Below are 20261 nucleotides of genomic sequence, written 5' to 3' on the forward strand. Positions count from 1 at the left end.
CTGCACCCATAGGTTTCAGGGATGTTATAGTTAGTTGGACATTTGACTCATATAAAACCAGAGAAATTCGCCCATTATAGTTAGTTGTGCTAACTATAACACGAGCGCCCGCAATACACTGGTGATGACGTCATATATTTCATCACTCATGACATGGTCAGTGACATCACTGATGACATCACCGATGACATCTCAAATAACATCACTGATGACATCATCCAGTGAATGTGTGTTTCTGTAAAGTTTAAATATTTTTCATATATATCTATGCCAAGGTGTATTGAAGAAAGAGTGAATTTACAAGTCCCTGAATGGATTATTTAGTAGGTGCGTGCCTGACTGTATAAATGAGTGATTGAACATGTGTTACTGAATGTATGGGTTAGTGACTAAAGTGTGTGAAAGTCTGTATTAGTGTCTCAGTTGGTGTATAAGCGGCTGCATGGGTTGGTGAGTAGCTACATGAGTGTCTATATGGGTTATTGATTTGTTGTCTTGTATCTGTATGAGTGTCTGTGTGGGTGGGTGGGGTGTGTGTGTGACTCTGTGCATACATGTCTGAGTGGGTGATTCACTGGTTGTATGGATTCAAAAGTACATCAGGGAAGGGCTGTATGGGTGAGTTAGTGTGTGTATGGGTGTGTTGGTGAGTGAATGAATGTCTCACTGGTATATGTGTGAGTAACTACATATGTTTTAAGGCAGTATATGTGAGTGTTGGAGTATATAAATGACTATACGTGAGAGTAAGTTATTTGAAGGAGTGGGTGTATAAAAGTGTCTGCTTGTATCAGTGATTGTATAAGACAGTAAGTATGTGTTAGTATCTGCATAAATAAGTGATGTAGTGTACCAAGATCCATCAGCACGCCAATCCTATCCGCCATATTGCTAAACTCGTAAAGGATGCGTATTTCGTATCTGACGGGTTCGTGGCACCGCGTCCCGCGTAACATCATATACGTATGTGGTCGCGCCAGCTGCTACTTTGGTATGTGACGGGTACGCAGTACCAAGCCGCACCTTACGTCATGTACATATGGGGTCACGCCCGCTGCGCATTGCATATGCGACGAGTGCGCGCTTCCAGGCCCTGTGTTACATCATAGACGTATGGTGTCGCGCCGGGAACGCAATTACCTCATTTCTTTTTCGTCTCAAAACTATATCTAAATAAGTTTAAAGTGTATATGAGAACAAGCGATAATCTAAAATATTTTAAACATTTATATATTTCTAACTGTAATAAACTTACATTATGGTAATATTTTCTCAAAATCACGTCGGGTGCGGCCTCCTTGCGCGCTCGCTGCGCGATTGCCATGTGACCTTAAAGAAAAGCATTTGATTGGTTCATAACATTTCCCATTGTAACAGTTGGAGGGCCCCACCCATTTTCGCCATTCTCTCTACAGCGTTTGATGAGAGACTCCTCTTTTGCTTACAGAGCTTTTTTGAAAACATTTTGCTATGTACACATATCTGACAGTACACACAACATGCAAACATCATCTTCATCAATATTCATGCTCTGTAAAGTAGCCTTCCACCTGTGATAGCCATGCATCTAAAAGCTACATAACAGAACTTTTCCCCACTGCCAGAGGTAACATGGTTGCATACGCTGTCTACAGCACAATGTAATGTGGTACGACCCAGGGGCAGTATCATGCATACATAATGAACACACGGACAGAGATAGATAGTGGAAGTGGGTACGGGCACGTGCGCTCGACTCCTTTTTATTACCAGGGTTACATATCCAGTGACGTCTGTGCTGGATGCGTGTGGGGTGAGTGTAAAGCAGCCCTCAGGGAATGGTTGCTGCTAGCATCAACTACAACAGTAATCATTGGATCACACACAGAGATTCAATAACAAAAGGCTCAATAGTTTGAACTGCAGTAAGGTAGGGACACTAGATGTGAAATAAGACAGAAAAGATTCTATCGTAAAACAACCATAACTTGTGGTATACTAAGATACAGGCAGTAGATCTGAAATAATACACAAAAAGATTGTATCATAAAGGGTCCATCAGGTCTAGTGCACTTAGATAGCCACATCAAAAGCATTCAGCATGTGCACAGCCAGTGATGATGCGGGCCGTACTAGGAGCAGTGTCTGTTGCCTACAACACTACATCATCTGCAATAGCGACTCGATCTGAATTGTAAACACTGCTGTCTGCAGTGTAGGCCAGAGAGCGGTCAGCAAGGGCCCACAGCCACGTGGCATTGACTTGAGCTGCCCAGTTTGCCGTACGCGAAGCAACAAAAAACGTGTGCGGACCCTGTGATGATGCATATGCGTGGTGCGGACAGAGCGCACTGGAGCAATGTCTTTTGCCTACAGGACTGCGTCATCTACAATAGCAACTCGATCTGAATTGTGAACACTGCTGTCTGCAGTGTAAATTAAAGGCAGTAGTGAGCACAGTCTTCCATGAATACTTTTTCTCACGTCCTCTTCACAAAATACAACAACATAAATTACACAAAACTCTCTGCTGTCCACTGTGTACACTGTTATTCAGTGTTCTTTACCACTACCAAGAAGAATTTGGTCATTGTACTAGACCTATAAGTCATCTTAAAAAACGTCTTCAAGCAAGTATACTAAAAGGCTATTGTGTATATTTCAATAGACGTTGTAGTTAGTTCCCTACTGGATTCTGTAATTAAACAATCACCACTCCATCTGAATTGTGAGCCCTGCTGACCGCACTGTAGGCGAGAGGCAGTTGTCATTAACGCCTCACAGCCACGTGCCGTTGGATTCGGAAGCACGCAGTTGGTTGCACCTGATCGGAGTGGGTACACAGAAATCATCACAAACTTTAACTTCTGACATCCTCAATCACAGAATCAAGACCTCGTTTCACTGTTCCCATCTGCTGTACCACGGTGTACTCCACCGACTGCAGTCAACCAAGCCCAATAATCATGTGCAGCAGTTAGCTACGGACGTTACAACAAACAAATGATGGACGGAATGCTGACAATGCATACATTCTCCCCCAGTCAAGAGATCTGGGTTAAATCCATCGTTCCGGTCCAGGGAAGACATGGCTTGGCAGTTCGGGCTGGACTGTTCCCATGAGGCACAGGGTCAAGACTGATTTGCATATGGCCATGTCTGAACTGGGGTGGCGTAGTGGGCAAAAGAACGATGGATTTAACCCAGATCTCTTGACTGGGTGAGAATGTCTGCATTGTCAGCATTCCGTCCATCATTTGTTTGTTGTAACGCTTTTCGCCCTAAGTGGGATGGGTATTCCCAGACGTGGGACCCATGCTCACTACGCCACTGGAGTCAAGCTATCCTGGCTGATGACGGCTGATAGCCAGAAACCGGTCCTAGGATGCTTGATTCCGGTCCAGGGAAGACATGGCTTGGCAGTTCGGGCTGGACTGTTCCCATGAGGCACAGGGTCAAGACTGATTTGCATATGGCCATGTCTGAACTGGGGTGGCGTAGTGGGCAAAAGAACGATGGATTTAACCCAGATCTCTTGACTGGGGGAGAATGTCTGCATTGTCAGCATTCCGTCCATCATTTGTTTGTTGTAACGCTTTTCGCCCTAAGTGGGATGGGTGTTCCCAGACGTGGGACCCGTGCTCACTACGCCACTGGAGTCAAGCTATCCTGGCTGATGACGGCTGATAGCCAGAAACCGGTCCTAGGATGCTTGATTCCGGTCCAGGGAAGACATGGCTTGGCAGTTCGGGCTGGACTGTTCCCATGAGGCACAGGGTCAAGACTGATTTGCATATGGCCATGTCTGAACTGGGGTGGTGTAGTGGGCAAAAGAACGATGGATTTAACCCAGATCTCTTGACTGGGGGAGAATGTCTGCATTGTCAGCATTCCGTCCATCATTTGTTTGTTGTAACGCAGTTAGCTACGGAAGCACAGAGTCTGATGCACCTCAACGGAGGGAGTTCTGTCAAAACCAAGCAGCAAGTAATATTGGACATCATCCATTTTGGGATCAAGACACCATTCCACTGTTGGGAGCTAAAGTTGCTTGCACCTGGTCGAAGGGAGTACCTTCATCTCCACTCTCAGATACAGTTCTAACATCGTCCATTGTGGGATCAAGACCCCGTTCCACTGTTCAGACCTGCTGTACCGCGGTGTACTCCAGCGACTGCAGTCACCCAACCCCAATAATCATGTGCAGCAATTAGCTACGGAAGCACAGAGTCTGATGCACCTCAATGGAGGGAGTTCTGTGAAAACCAAGCAGCATGTAGTATTGGACAACATCCATTCTGGGATCAAGACAACGTTCCACTGTTGGGTCCTAGAGTTGGTTACACCTGGTCGAAGGGAGTACCTTCATCTGCACTTTCAGATGCAGTTCTAACATCGTCCATTTTCGGATCAAGACCCCGTTTCACTGTTCGGACCTGCTGTACTGTGGTGTACTCCACCGACTGGTGTCAACCAAGCACAATAATCATGTGCAGCACTTAGCTACGGAAGCACAGAGTCTGATGCACGTCAACGCAGGGACTTCTGTGAAAATTCACACGGAGCAGGTAATATCGGACATCGTCCATTGTGGGATCAAGACACCGTTCCACTTTTGGGACCTAGAGTTGCTTGCACCTGGTCGAAGAGAGTACCTTCATCTCCACTCTCAGATGTAGTTCTAACATCGTCCATTGTGGAATCAAGACACCGTTCCACTGTTGGGACCTTGAGTTGGTTACAGCTGGTCGAAAGGAGTACCTACATCTGCATTCTCAGATGCAGTTCTAACATCGTCCATTGTGGGATCAAGACACCGTTCCACTGTTGGTACCTCTTCGACTACTGTGTTAGTAGTATACAGAGCACTTCACGGTGCTGGATCTCAGGGTGGGCACTGTATGCCTGTGTCGCGGTAGCCAGCGTTGATCTCGGGAACCTTCCCAGCTCGCAGACCTCGGCCCAAAAGCTTCCGCCGGCACGTGGTGGGCCCTCTTTCACATACGACGGTGTCGAAAGGTGAACTGTGGGGCATATGTGCGTCGCAGCGGCCATGACGGTTTCTGGGTAGCAGCAGGCTGAGAGCATTATTCCCGCAGCCACCCTCGCTCACGGCATCAGCCTCGTGGTGGTGTAAGCTGCGCAGACATGACAGACATGTTCGCCATTCCGGAAGAGAACCACACCCAGAGAAACATGCCTTTTATTCATACCCCTAAGCTAGCCTTGCGTACGCCGAGCCAGCCCACTACGCTAAAGATTTGGGGGGGTGGGAGGGGGCACGTACGCGCTATGTTTTTGTAATCTTCCCTACTGACTGTACTATCATGGTTGCGTCCACTGTCGACTTCACTCAATATACCATCAGTGTATGTTGACAGCCGCCCTCATCCTCCTGGACCTATCAGCAGCCTTTGACACAGTCTGCCACCGCACCCTATCAGCACGCCTCCACGACGCCGGTATTCAAGAGAAGGCCCTGGCCTGGACCACATCCTTCCTCTCCGGCAGAACCCAGAGCATCCGCCTCCCACCCTTTGGCTCAAAATCCACCGAGATCATCTGCAGCATCCCACAGGGATCCTCCCTCAGTCCGACACTGTTCAATATCTACATGGCACCGCTCGCCCACGTCGCACGACAACATAACCTCAACATCATCTCCTACGCCGACGACACCCTGCTGATCATATCCCTCACCGAAGACCCCAACACCACCAAAGCCAACCTCCACAGAGGAATGAAGGCCGTAGCCGACTGGATGAAGGACAGCAGACTGAAGCTGAACTCAGACAAGACGGAGGTCCTCATTCTCAGAGCCACCCCATCAGCCTGGGATGACTCCTGGTGGCCCACATCGCTAGGCGCAGCCCCGGAACCCACAGACCACGCACGCAACCTGGGGGTCATCCTCGACCCCACCCTCTCCATGACCAGGCAAGTCAACGCCGTCTCCGCGTCCTGGTTCAACACCCTCTGAATGCTCTGCAGAATCTTCAAATGGATCCCTATCGACACTAGAAAAACCGTCACCCAGGCCCTCATCACCAGCAGACTAGACTACGGGAACGCCCTCTACTCAGGAACCACAAACAAGCTCCTGAGTCGACTACAACGAATCCAGAACGCCTCGGCTCGACTGATCCTCGACGTCCCCCGCTGCAGCCACATCACCCCCCACCTGAGACGCCTGCACTGGCTCCCCGTCAACAAGAGGATCATCTTCAAACTACTCATCCACGCACACAAAGCACTACACAACACCGGACCCACCTACCACACCCCCTCCCGAAACCTCCGCTCAGCCAACCTCGCCCTCGCCACAGTCCCTCGGATCCGGAAAACCACAGCCGGCGGAAGATCCTTCTCCTACCTCGCCGCCAAGACCTGGAACACTCTTCCAACCAACCTACGACAGACTCAGGACCTGCTGGCCTTCAGAAGACTCCTCAAGACCTGGCTCTTCGATCAGTAGCGCCCCCCCCCCCACCCCAGCGCCTTGAGACCCTCACGGGTATGTAGCGTGCTTTATAAATTGTAATGATTGATTGATTGATAAATGTCTGTGCTCTGCATATTCAAGTCTCTCCGGCACATCCCCTCAACACTTTGCATTGTATACTTTTAAAATCGAGAATCACTTGCCACGTTCGCACATACTTTGCTCTCATCTCTCTCCGCATTCTGCATTGTGTGGCAGAGGTGCCATGCCATGTTTGGTTTGTGTACATGGCTAGCCACGGTTCCCACAGTACGTAGTGTCGTTGTGTCTGCTAGGTGTACATGTTGTTTGTCATGTTGTATGTGATTATATAAGGTAGCCCGTTTATTTAAGAGCAGTGGTTTCTCCCATTTACATATCGCTGTCTTAAAGAGGATACAGAAGTTTTTCTCACAGGTGAAAAGTGCAACCACAATGGCAGTCATTCATTACTATGCAAGAATGTCCAACTGCACAACGCATCTAAGCTTACAGCCTCCAATCTTGCGTGCTTTCTTAAAAGCACGCCAACTCCCACAATCAGACCAACATTCACACAGCTTTCTAACGGCAGTTATCTGCTTCTTAATAACATGGACTGCTACGCAATGTGAGCTGCATACCGTATTTCCTTACTGTTTCAAACAGGATAACTTCCTCTGGCAATCTCTATTCCTACCCACACAAAGTAACTCCCAAAGTTCAACTTGGCCTTCAATACCTACTTTGAAAAAAGATTTTATTAAACGGAGCAAACTGAAAGCACTTTTGTTTCAAACAAAAGTGTCCCTCACTTCTCCAAAAGTCATTTATCAACTGCAGATAGCACAAACTTCAAGTAAAATACACTCCCTTTTAAATATGAACCTCCCATTACACTTTGTGTATTTTTACACAATTTTCAACACATCTGACATTTAAGGTCTGGCACACTTTTTTAACATTGTTTCCTCCGGCCTTCTCACAGGCTTTCAAACAGTTTTTAGTCTAATACCAGACTTCATTCATTCGATCATCTCTGGAATAACAGCAACAGTGCCCATAATTCTCGCTCTGTTTGTGGCCATCCTACTACTATTTTAGCTTGTTAAAAATGACTACGCTCCCTGTGGTAACAAGCATGTCTGACAGAATACGCCTCTACGCGAAGCTACATCAATACCGTGAAAAAACGGAATAACTTTTCAGCTGCCTGCCTCTATCTATTATCGGAGCCAGCTACAACATGACATTTATTTACACATATACAATCTGCGTGCAACCATCTTTTTATTGCAAAACTTGCCCAATCGACTGGCGAATGGCTCTATGCCTTGCCAACATCCCAGCAAACGCTCCCGATATCCAGCAGGTAATGGAGTATCTTGAAAACCATGAACTTGATTGTTTGGGCAGTGGAGCAATGGCGGATGCAACGCAAAAAGGTATCCTGGCGGAATGGGATTTCAGCACAGCCGCGAAAGATCTCCTGCAACGTGCAACCTTTGACAACATCGCAGATTGCCTGCCAATTCAAATTGCCGCTCCAACATTCGAGGAACATTACTGTCCCTTCAAGGATATGAATTGGATCGCTTCGCTTTTCTCACACGATGGCAACAATCGCCTCTTGGAACATTATGCATCTCAAGCTGCTGAAGAACTTCCAGACTGCAATCTCCAAGACTTGTAAGAAATTCACTTTATTCTTGGATTGATTTTTTCCAACTTTTTTTACTTTTTCCTATTACATTTTTTAATACACTTCAATTGAACTATTTTCATATAATAACTTTCTAAGTATGCTTTGGCATTTGAACTCTGTTTTCATTATTGGCCCTTACCTCTCCACACCAGGGATGGATGATGTATGGCCTATGCAAATACGCTATTTACTTGCTAAATTAGCCTAAACCCGACATCCATGTCATTTCAGATGTCATCAGTGATGTCATCAGTGATGTCACTGACCATGTCATGAGTGATGTAATATGTGACGTCATCAGCAGTGCATTGCGGGGGCGCGAGTTATAGTTAGCTGAACTAACTATAACGGGGGAATTTCTAGGGTTTGTATGAGGGAAATGTCCAGCTAACTATAACGCCCCTGAAACCTATGGTTTTTTCAGTGAATTTCTAAGGTTTTTTAAATGCCAATTCCTAACTATAACGCCCCTGAAACCTATGGTTTTTTCAGTGAATTTCAAAGGTTTTTTAAATGCTAATTCCTAACTATATCAGGCCTGAAACCTATGGTTTTTTCAGTGAGTTTCAAAGGTTTTGTAAATGACAATTTTGAATGTATTAATTGTTATACTGATTTTTTTGATACTGATTTACTATATTTTTTTAACTATTTATTTTTAGATATATTTTTTTTAATTACATTATACATTACAATACAAAATATACTTTCTCAGAATGAATTACTTTAGTTTAAATACTTGGCAAATAGGCAACAGACTTTTAAGTACAGTAGTTACAGTTGTTGCAATGGGCAACACAATTTCAAACACAAAGCAACATTGACCTGAATGTGAATTTCTAGTCAAATGCAATTAGTTACTTTATGGATTACTTTTCTAACCACAGGACTGGATCCTAGATTCAGTCCTTGGACATCTCCTGTAAACAGTTGAGTAAAAGCGCTTTGGTTACAGTGGTTATTTTTAAGGAATATTATTGTATTTTAAAAGTTGACACTTAGAATTTTTTTCACATAGAATCACCAATGTTATCCTGCGGCAGAAAATTCACTTAGCAGGTAAGTAGTGTTATCATTACTTTTTCTTACTCAGTGGTGGATCCTGGATCCAGCACTGGCCAACCTCCTGTAAACAGTTGAAAGAATGTGTTTAAGTCATACAGACGATTTTTTAGGAATATTTTTAGTTTGTGAAAATAGACACTTAGAAACTTTTCTGGTGAAAACCACACAATGGATTCCTATGGAAGGAAATACAAGTTACTGGTAAGTACGCTTAGAATTACTCTTCCGGGTCAGTGCTGGGCTAAAAGATGCAGCCCTGGGTTCTCTTCTGATAACAGGTGAGTCAATCGGAATTCGTAGTTCGGCTGATTTTAGAGGAATATTTGTATCGTGCTCGGGAGGGTTCGGGGAGGGCCATAGATATCACTAACTTTTAACTCTAATTTTCTCAGGAACTACTGAACGGATTTACACCATTTAAGCAAAAGGCACAACTACCTCCTTGCCAAATTTGGTGTAATTCTGTTCAGCAGTTCGAGCTGTAGCTGCGACAACAGGTCCTATGGGAAATTGCATGGGGAAAACGTGTTTTGGGAACCCCCTTTTTTCTTGGCCCCCGCTTGACGAATCACCACGAAACTTTCAGGGTAGGAGCGGAGCGGAGCTGGCCAAAAGTTTGGAAAATTTCGCGAAGATTCATCAACCGGCGCCAAAGATATTCCCAATAGAATGTTGCGGATTTCCTATGGAAAATAGGTCCTAACCAGAACTATCTACTGGCGACCGCCAGTAGAGAGAGAGAGAGAGAGAGAGATATATATATATATATATATATATATATATATATATATATATATATATATATATATATAAGAAGATTTGCCGAGCCAGGTTTAGGAATGAATCAGGCATTTAATTCTCTTTCTGCCACTCGACTCCTTACGCGTTTCAGCGTTCTTACGCCTTGTTCACAGGTGGGAAACATTTATCAGTTGCAAGTGCTCCAATTACGTCATGTGGCATTAGCAGGCACCACAGGTTCCACAATGCAACAGTCTTGATAATGCAGATTGTGGCAAAATGAAAATTATGCTTTAGTAGCGTTATAAACCATCATTGCGTTAATTAAAAGCACACGTGGAAAAAAATATACTTGGGTGCACAAAATGTTTCAAAAGTGGCAGTGAATATTTTTCGAAACGCCATGAAGCTCCGAAACTCTCCGAGTGAGGTGTACCCTCACACAGCTCCCTTTCTCACCTCTACCTCCACGAAAATACCACGGCATCTGTATGTATGTATATATATATATATATATATATATATATATATATATATATATATATGTGTATATATATATATATATATACACACACACACACACACATCTGAATGTTGTTCATTTGACATCTGGGACATCCTTTCTGTTAGAGAGTCTTGCATAACTAAAACCCCAAGCCTTATTCTGAAAACAGTCTTTGATGTGCTTCATTTTATAAAGTGAAATCCCTTTCCAGGTGTTGTTGTGTTGTGTCTATTGCTTCGTCATGTTTGACCCACCGTGTGGGAGAGTGGTATTCCTTATTATCTGGAAGTGCAAAACAAGACACCGTGAAGAGGGCATGCAGCATGAATTGATGTACCCTGCCAAACTCTGTATTATACTAGATTGCAATACATACTTTTGTAACACTTCAGATGAGGTGTGGACATGTTTGGAATTATACAAAGCAGGCGCATAGCTTGGTGGTGCAAAGAAGAAAACCGGGGCCCCAGGAGGAGAACCAAGAGATGACCTAGGCGGCCCACCAGAGGGTCTGCTTTGAGGAGACCCTCCCCTAAAACAGAACACGAGCGTAGGGTAACACTGATGGAAGTAGCTGAAATTGTATCTTCGCAAAAGACTGAGGATGACATAGATACCTCATCTGATTATTGCTCAGAGGCATCTGACTTAGGGAGCTTGGCCCTCAGAGCAAGACAGCTTCCAGTTATAACTGCATAGTCTGTTGATTATATAATTTGATACATTGCCTACTTGTTATTAATGCTTTTGGTATGAGAATGTGATTATTGGCCTGAACCAGGAAGCAGAGCATTAGTAGATGATACCCACGTATTTGGTTAGGTCTGGACTGGGGAGGGTGTGTGGTATGGGTGCTATGGGGATGCCCCGGGATTGGTCTGTTGGCCCTGGCCTTTGGAGGGTGCCTCTCTTATGTTACTTTATGGGATGGGCCGATACACACTTAGGTTCTCTGTGTTACCTTACCTACCCCTACTCGGATTGCCCCTACTAAGAATCAGACTGTGGAATTCCCTTAACAATGTTGTTTTTTCTATAGGTTTGGCTGGCCAGCTGTTGCTGGACTACCCTTGGGAGTGTGAGTTTGTGGTTGGGAAGTTATTACTTTATCCCGGGGGTCATGGATGGCATTGATGTTGCTGGGGGGCAGACGGGTTGACTGGAAGGTAGTGAGGCAGGAGTTATCATGAGACACCTCCATAACAACATAAATCTATTGTCCTGGAATGTAAGGGGGATGGGGTCTGCCTCCAAATGGCATATTATCCATCGATATTTGTGTCACTGAGGAGCCCAAATTGTGATGCTATAAGAGACCCATCTTACTGCAGAGGAAGCTGTCTGCCTGCATCGTAGGTGGCGTGACCAACTTTATGCAACCTTTTAATCTGATTATTCCCGGGGGGCATTACTGTGGATTTGGGCAGGAACTCCATCATTGATCCAGAAGGCTGCTATGTTCTGGTAAAGGGCTAGCTGCTGGGAAGAGGTTACTCTATGGAGTGTATATGCCCCAAACCTAGATCAGGTCCCTTTCCTTCGGGCCCCATCCATACCCTTGTCTTCTGTCATAGCGGAGGACCTCATTTTCGGGGGTGACTTCAACTGAGTTATGGATGTTCACCTGGATAGGTCCACACCTCCTTTACATGGGGCGTTGGCATCCAAAACTTCACAGGGTTTCCGAAACTGGATGGGGCATTGGGGACTCACAGATATTTGGAGGGTGCAACACGGACAAATACAAGACTACTCTTGTTACTCACACCATTATAGACTGCATACACGTCTAAATATTTTTGTTTGCTCAACCTGTCTTAGCCTGAATGTGACCCATACTGATTATCCAGGGTACAAGCGATCAGATCATAGCCCACTGCTATTGACATTTCGCCCCATTACTGACCCCACAGTGATTCCCACATGGCGCCTTAATCCATCTTACTCAAGTGGTTGTTGAAAAACAACAGTTATCAAAGGGCACATTATAAATGATATAACCCGCTAAACTGAAGACATATAAGCCACTGATTGAGACAGTAGAATTCACAAACTGAGCCTGGCACAGTATGGTGAGACTGAGAGTCAACCACAGTTGCAGTCACTGACACTCCCACTTCAGCATAGTCCTTTATTTGCCTTAACAAAGGAGAAATCATTGACTCATAGAAGAGGCTGGCTACAAGCAGGTAGGTCAGCTGTATCATTCAGTAACTTCTTGTCACTGGATAATTAAAAAGTGGGTTGGTTAAGGCATTAGACACATTTACATGTTTTTACCTTCTCCAGAACGATTAGGCTCAAATATGCTACCTTTTCACAGAAGCCTGCTGAATTTACACTTTTGACTCACTAGATACTAGGTGTTGGGTTAAGAAACGCTATGAGGTAATGGTACAATGACAGGTTGACGGGGCTTAAGACCACAGCTGCCTAGGAGAGCTACTTGGAGGAAGATATTGTGATGAGTGCCGGTACTACTGTTGTGCTCAAACAGAATCTATCTCCAAGAACTACTGGCAGCAACTACTGCATTTCAGTTCCTATATTGTATGTATTTTACACAAGTTGTGCTACATAAATTCAATCCATTGGTAAGCTGTGCCTATAAAAGATGTTATTATCTACATACTGATTGTACCAAGACTAATTTATTACTTTGACAACTTCCCATCCATATATATTGCAGCACATTTCATACTCTGAACACCATGCTAGGGGGCTTGATCTTGACAAACGGCGGCTAGGTTACAACTCTCCACTGATTAAGGAGGTTTTGGGGGCCCTGATAATTGAACACTGATGGTGGAGCTCCAATGGTCAACTCGTTGGTTGGCTGACCACAATCTTTCAGAGATGTGTGGAGGAGACGGACAGAGTATCCTGTTCACTGCTTGCGAACCTTTTCATCTAAAATCAGTCTAACCCAAGATCTCCAAAAACCTGCTGCATATTGTCCTTATAGCCTGGCTGATGACGGCTGATTAGCCAGAACCCGGTCCCAGGATGCTTGTTTCCGGTCCAGGGAAGACATGGCTTGGCAGTTCGGGCTGGACTGTTCCCATGAGGCACAGGGTCAGACTGATTTGCATATGGCCATGTCTGAACTGGGGTGGCAGAGTGAGCTAAAGAATGATGATGGATTAAACCCAGATCAGTTGACTGGGGGTGAGTGCTTGCAATGTTCAACACTCCGTCCATCATCCCCTTTGATTTTGCTTTGTTCGCCCTAAGTTGGCAGGGTATGCCCAGACGTGGGTCCCTTGCTCACTTTGCCACTGGATTCAAGCTAGCCTGGCTGATGATGGCTGATTAGCCAGAAATCGGTCCCAGGATGCTTGTTTCCGGTCCAGGGAAGACATGGCTTGGCAGTTCTGGCTGGACTGTTTCCATGAGGCACAGGGTCAGACTGATTTGTATATGGCCATGTCTGAACTGGGGTGGCGGAGTGAGCTAAAGAATGATGATGGATTAAACCCAGATCAGTTGACTGGGAGTGAGTGCTTGCAATGTTCAACACTCCATCCATCATCCCCTTTGGTTTTGCTTTGTTTGCCCTAAGTTGGCAGGGTATGCCCAGAGATGGGTCCCTTGCTCACTTTGCCACTGGATTCCAGCTAGCCTGGCTGATGACGGCTGATTAGCCAGAAACTGGTCGCAGGATGCTTGTTTCCGGTCCAGGGAAGACATGGCTTGGCAGTTCGGGCTGGACTGTTCACATGAGGCACAGGGTCAGACTGATTTGCATATGGCCATGTCTGAACTGGAGTGGCGGAGTGAGCTAAAGAATGATGATGGATTAAGCCCAGATCAGTTGACTGGGGGTGAGTGCTTGCAATGTTCAACACTCCGTCCATCATCCCCTTTGGTTTTGCATATTGTCCAGAGCTGCTATCATACAGCTTGCGGGCCTCCCCCAAATGTGACACTGTATGCGCGCGAAATCTCCCTTAAGTGCATATGTGCCTTCCGAAGTGCCACAGGTTGTGAAACGGTAGAGATATGGGATAATTCATGGATAAGTTCTACTAACAACCTGTTTTAGGATGGCACCCTGATCCTCTCTGATTTATTGCTGTAGCAGAACAGCCTACCAGCAGGTCAATTCTTGACACATAGGTGCATGGTTGCGGAGCTGGAGCGCCTCTGGGGGATCGTGGCCACTGAACCTCCTGTGCATTCACTGTTTACATTGGGATCCAGTAAGAGACTCATCTGCTGGGTTTCTAAAGCCATCTTGTACAGGACTGTGGACCCCTTTGCAACACTCCGGCAGAAGTTGGAACTTGCTATTGGGTGTCCCCTAGCCCCAAAAGAATGGGAAAAGCGCTTGCATATCTACATAGTCTCTCACAATGGGCGATTCCAGTACATACAACATACCATATTACATAGAGCTTCCCTGACTCCGGCTTAAAATCTACCACACGGCATCAGCACATTGGCCCGGATGCCATGCCCCACAGCTATGCATTCTCCACATGTACTTGCATTGCCCGCTGACACAGACATTTTGGGCCGAGGTCTGCACAGACATTTTGGGCTGAGGTCTGCAAAGTCCTCAGATGGACCACTGGCTGCCAGAACTTAAATTGAGTACAAATCTGCATATTAGAGATCTATAAGTGCTGGCAGAGCGGTCAACCAGTTGATTAATCTGAACCTCCTGTTGGTCAGATGCACAGTCAAAACGAATGGAAAGCCAATCGCTGCCAGGAGCCAAACAGTGGCAATCCACCGGTCGTTCATTGGGTAGAGGTGGAGTCTGTGTCCCTACACAGGGAAAATGTGCGTGGTCTCCATAGGCACCCCAATGCGACTGCATGGGATGACCTGCTTCTTACATTCAAAAGTGATGCTAACAATGATACCATACAGCCCTAGCCTGGCTCGTATACTGTACCACGCTGCTACTGTGCACCTCCCAATTGGTGACCCCACCACATGACCGTAGCCCTCCCAGGCGGACGCTGATGACTAGAGGCGATTGCCATGCTGGCAAGTGCACACGAACACTGACGCTGACACATTCTACTCTCGTGATACATCACATATTATCAGGCTTTTTTAAAACTCTTTTTGTTGTGTATTGTTGTGCTTTATCGTTTCTCAATTGGTGTACCTATTAACCTACTTTAGGAGAGTAGGATCTGCACTTATGTTGCCCCCACTTTTTTTTGATGTTAACACTGGTTCCTGGCTATAGTCTGGCTGGGTCCCTGCTAATCAGGGCCCCAGTCTCTCTGTTCTCTCTAAACAACTTGGAGTGCATATTAGATGCACTAGTGATTGGATACTGTGGTACCTTATGAGCCCCTAGTATATGGTACCTTAGGTACTAAGGGCATAGGTACTTCACAGGCCTACCAGGGGCTGAAGCATGTATTATGCCACCCCTGGGAAGCAGACTAAATCTGACACCACAGGCCTGCTACTGCAGCCTGGGTGTGGTAGAGTTAGCACTCCTCACTGAGGTATAGGTTTCCTATATCTCACCATACACACACATATAAACCTATCAGTCACCCCTAAGGCAGGCCCTATCAATCCTGAGGGCAGGGTGCTTGGTTTGCAATGTGAGGGGGTGCCTCTGCATGAGCAGGACCCCTCTGCAGCTGGCAGAGTCTATTCTCTGTGGCTGTTTGTGGATGCAGTTAAACCATATACTCTTAAGGGCATTATAACCTCCCGGTAAATGCTAACTTTGGAATGACTGCCTCAAAACATGTTGTGTTTGGTGTCAAACAACTTGGAATCATACCCCCACACCAGTAACTGGTGTGGGAGTATGATACCACCCTTCTAGAGGGGACGACAGGTACCCACTGTGGAAACACGGTAGAAATCTGCTAGAGCCCTGGCATCACAAAATGGATGCCACCAGCACAGACACTGGGCCGCCCTCCTGCTGCTGACTGAAACTCGCAGTGGAGGAGGCCCGACAATAGGCATCCTGTCACAGGGAGGTGTCACCACCTTCCAGACAGGATTTAGTGTATTGGGGCTGGGTGGGTGCACTCCTAGAGTGCTTTGAAGTCCTGCACTGGGGGAGCAGTAGGCTCCTCTGTGCATATGCCAGCTCAAACCGGTTCAGGGGCTACCTGTGCCTGCTCTGGCGCGAAACTGGACAAAGGGAAGTGGGTGTAACCACCCCCTACCCTGACCCTCCCAGAGGAGTGGTCTTAGAGCTAGTCCCTCCCTGTCTTTTAGTATAAGATAGGGAACCCTTGCCATTGCAAGTTAGATATCCCTGGATGACGCTTTACAAGAAGAATCCTGGCCCTTCGACATTCCACTACCTTTGGAAGACAGAAGAATCTCCCTTGGAGTCAAGGAGTGACTCCCCTGCTTGGCAGGCACCAAAAGCTTGAATCAACGGTCACAAACTTTCCCGCTGGAGTCCAAAGTCCCTGCAGCCCCGGAAGTGGATTTCCTGACTTCTCGACGGCCATTGTGAGTCCCCAGCCGAGCTGATGCGAGTGGACTCCACGAGTGACGAGGAACAGCAATATCCGGGTACCATGCACTATTGTCGAGTGCAACCCCTTCACAACGTTCTACGAACTTTTGCATTGGACCACGTGTGGTCCAATCCTCCAGCAGGATTTCCCTTGAAAATCAGAGGCCTACCTCGTCCCGAGTGACTGTGGGCTCCTGTGAAGCGAATCCTCACGAGGCGTCTTCGCGATCCCTTGCCTGTTGGCTTGTGGGTCCCCTGAAGACTTTCTCATCAAACCAAAGGGCTCCTCTGGTTGCTCCAGGCATGTCCTCACTTACCTTTGCTGGGTGAGTCCCTCAGACCTTGCTGGTCTGCAACGCTGACTTTCTTCAATTTCCACGAGACTTGCTGTTGCCAAGGCTTGTTGGCTCCAGTCTGGTTGCCGACACCTCAGTAAGCTGCAGACTTTGTGGGGCACTCCGAATCCAGCTCCTGATTGTCCTCAACGCCTCCTGGACCTCGTGGCTGAAGAGTCAAAATACCCTTGACCACCTGAAATCACCCGACTTTCGTGGGCATCCATCTTCCTGGCCCCGGGTCATAGGCAAATGACTGTGAACACTGTCCCTTCTGCTTTCAGGTCTTCTTCATCTTGAATCCAGCCTTGGATTCCACCGGACACTTCTTCAGACTTCACAAGCAGCAATACTTCTTCGGCTTCCATAGAAAATGACAACGCGACTCGACACTAAAAGACACCTATGCACCCGGCTTCCCTGGGTGAGGTAACTCGTGCACTCCGGTGCTCCTGTGGGGTTTGGCCCTCGAACTACTTACCTTGTAAGTGACTTGCTTGTAGACCTCCTAGAAGTACCCTTAAACTTTAAAAATCCAACCGCGACTTGCTCCATTGAAATCAATAGGGAACCCACGGCTGTGTTCTCACACTGCACGCGCCTCCCGTGGGTCCTTTACTTACCTGCCTTGGGTGGATTAGTGAAGCCCCAGTGATTCTACAGGCCCTAGGCCTTGTCCCCTTGCAAGTCGACTTTCCTAAACCTCTTTTTTAGTATATGGTCAGGTACGTCCCTAGGGCCCCAGCCATATTTATGCTTAACTTATTGTGAAACGTTGATATTTGCATATGTTCCTGACTTCTAATCTCATAAAGAGATTAGTAGAGTGTGTCTAGAAATAAATACATATATATTTTATATATATACCTGTGTGATGTCCTTTCGTTTGGTAATTCGAGAGATTATAAGGTAAAACAAGCTGCTTTACATTCCTCTGAGACTTAGCCTGAAGGCTGCTCTCCACAGCTACCACTAGGATAGCTTTCTTTAAAAGGTTGTCTTAAACCTATCTACCAAAAGAGTCGAATTGGACTGGTGCAAGGTGGCCTCTATAACTAGTGACCAGCGTATGCCAGGCCAACTTCTCACACCTACCAATAACGGTATGATGTCCTTTCTTGTACTGATGTTTTTGCCATGATAAACAGGAAAACTGAATAAAGCTATGTTTTAATGTTCATGCTGATAACAGACATATTGCTTGGACAAGTACAAATCTTCTAGAAAATTGGACACAAATAAAATCTTGCTTAAGATTGACTAATTAAGAACTTCAGATTTCGCCACTGCTCACACTGCTAAGGCATGTTGCACAGATCCATACACCACTAAGGAGGTTTGCTGCCTTAACATTTTTCCTTGAGTAAAGGTAAATGAACAAAACGTGAATGAGAGGTCTAGTGTCTCTTTTATCAACTGGATAAAGGGAATCTGTGTATCTAATTAACATACTGAAGCCTTTGTTACAGTGCAACCTGTCCTGTCACATCCAAGGAATATATTTGCTCAGTTAAGGACCTGTCTCAGCTGATGGTTGTTGGACTTGGCACAGTTTGCAGGGTCACACCCACACGGTTTGCCTTCACTCTTACTACTTCCTGAATCCATTTGTTTGGGGGGCTTGTAGGAATATGTGCACTTTACCACTGCTAACCAGTGCTAAAGTGCTTGTGCTCTCTTCCTAAAACATGATAAAATTGTCCTACTGCTGATTGGCATGTTTAATGTACTTATAAGTCTCTAGTATTGATACTGCAAGTACCCAGGTCCTCTAAATGAATTACTACTAGTGGGCTGGCAGCACTCTCTTTGCCATCCACTTTAAGTAGCCTTTTAAACATGTCTCAGGCCTGCCAATGCAGGTTGTAGTCCAGTTTTAAACTGGCAATTCGACTTGGCAAAATAAACCTTTTTCCAGGCCTACGCCTTCCAGTTTATGCATATAAGTCACCCCTAGGTGAGGCCCAAATAGACACAGTGTATTTAAAGTAGGATGTGTTTTTAAGTTTTATGTGTCCTGGTAGTGAAAATCTCCTTCATTCATTTTTTTCACTATTATAACACCTTCCTCTCTCATAGAATTACACTGGATTATTTTATTCCATTTAATAAGTGCATAACTTTTGATTCTCAATAGGTAGAAATGTCATGTGTGGTCTCAAATTAATTGTAATTTTAAATCCTCTATAATGGTAAAGACGGATTTTAAGTCACAATTCTGAAAATACCACTTTTAGAAAGTTGCCATGTTCTTGTCCTAACCATATGGTACCTGCTACCAGTGTCCTGGGTCACATTACCCGGTTGTTAGGCTGTGTGTATTTCTCCCAGAGAGTAAGACAATAGGGCTTAGATGTGAGCAGTATGGGCCATCCTGACAGGATGGGTAGGAGCGGAGCTGTTCCCTGCCCTTCTTGCACTTCAATAGGGCCTGCCTACAGCACAAAGAAACCTCCCACTAGTCTTTAGTGATCTTAGACATCTAGGAGTCATGGTAGGAGAAGGAAGGAACTTTCCAGAACCTGATATGGGGGTAGGCAAGGGTGATCCCCCACTTCAAAGGCTGATATCAGCTATAAATACTGGACCCTCAGACCAACTCTTCAGTACACTCCTGGGCCTGTGGAAAACTCCAGAAGGACTACCTTGTTACCCAGTGGACTGCCCTGCTGCTAGAGGTTTTCCTGGACCCCAGAGGACTGCCCCGCTACTAGCTGAGGACTTCCCTGCTGCTAGAAGCCTGCCTGGTCCCCCAGAGAACTGTCCCACTGCCAGAGGTCTGCCTTGCTGAGAAGACCTGAGTGACTCCAAGGGTCAGTTTGCTTAGCTCCTGTTCTGAGCTACAGGGCCATAACAAGCTACTGAGGGCTCCGTGCAGCTGTCCAGCTGACTTTCTGCAACTGGACCTGCCGGAGCCTAAAGGGTGCCTTCCCAGGTCCTGGACTCTTGGCTAGAATCAGAGTGCACTCCTCTGGAAGGGAGAGAAATTCTGAAGTTTAGGGCTTTTTTTA

Source organism: Triturus cristatus, chromosome 11 (assembly GCF_964204655.1).
Source record: "Triturus cristatus chromosome 11, aTriCri1.1, whole genome shotgun sequence".
NCBI lineage: Eukaryota > Metazoa > Chordata > Amphibia > Caudata > Salamandridae > Triturus > Triturus cristatus.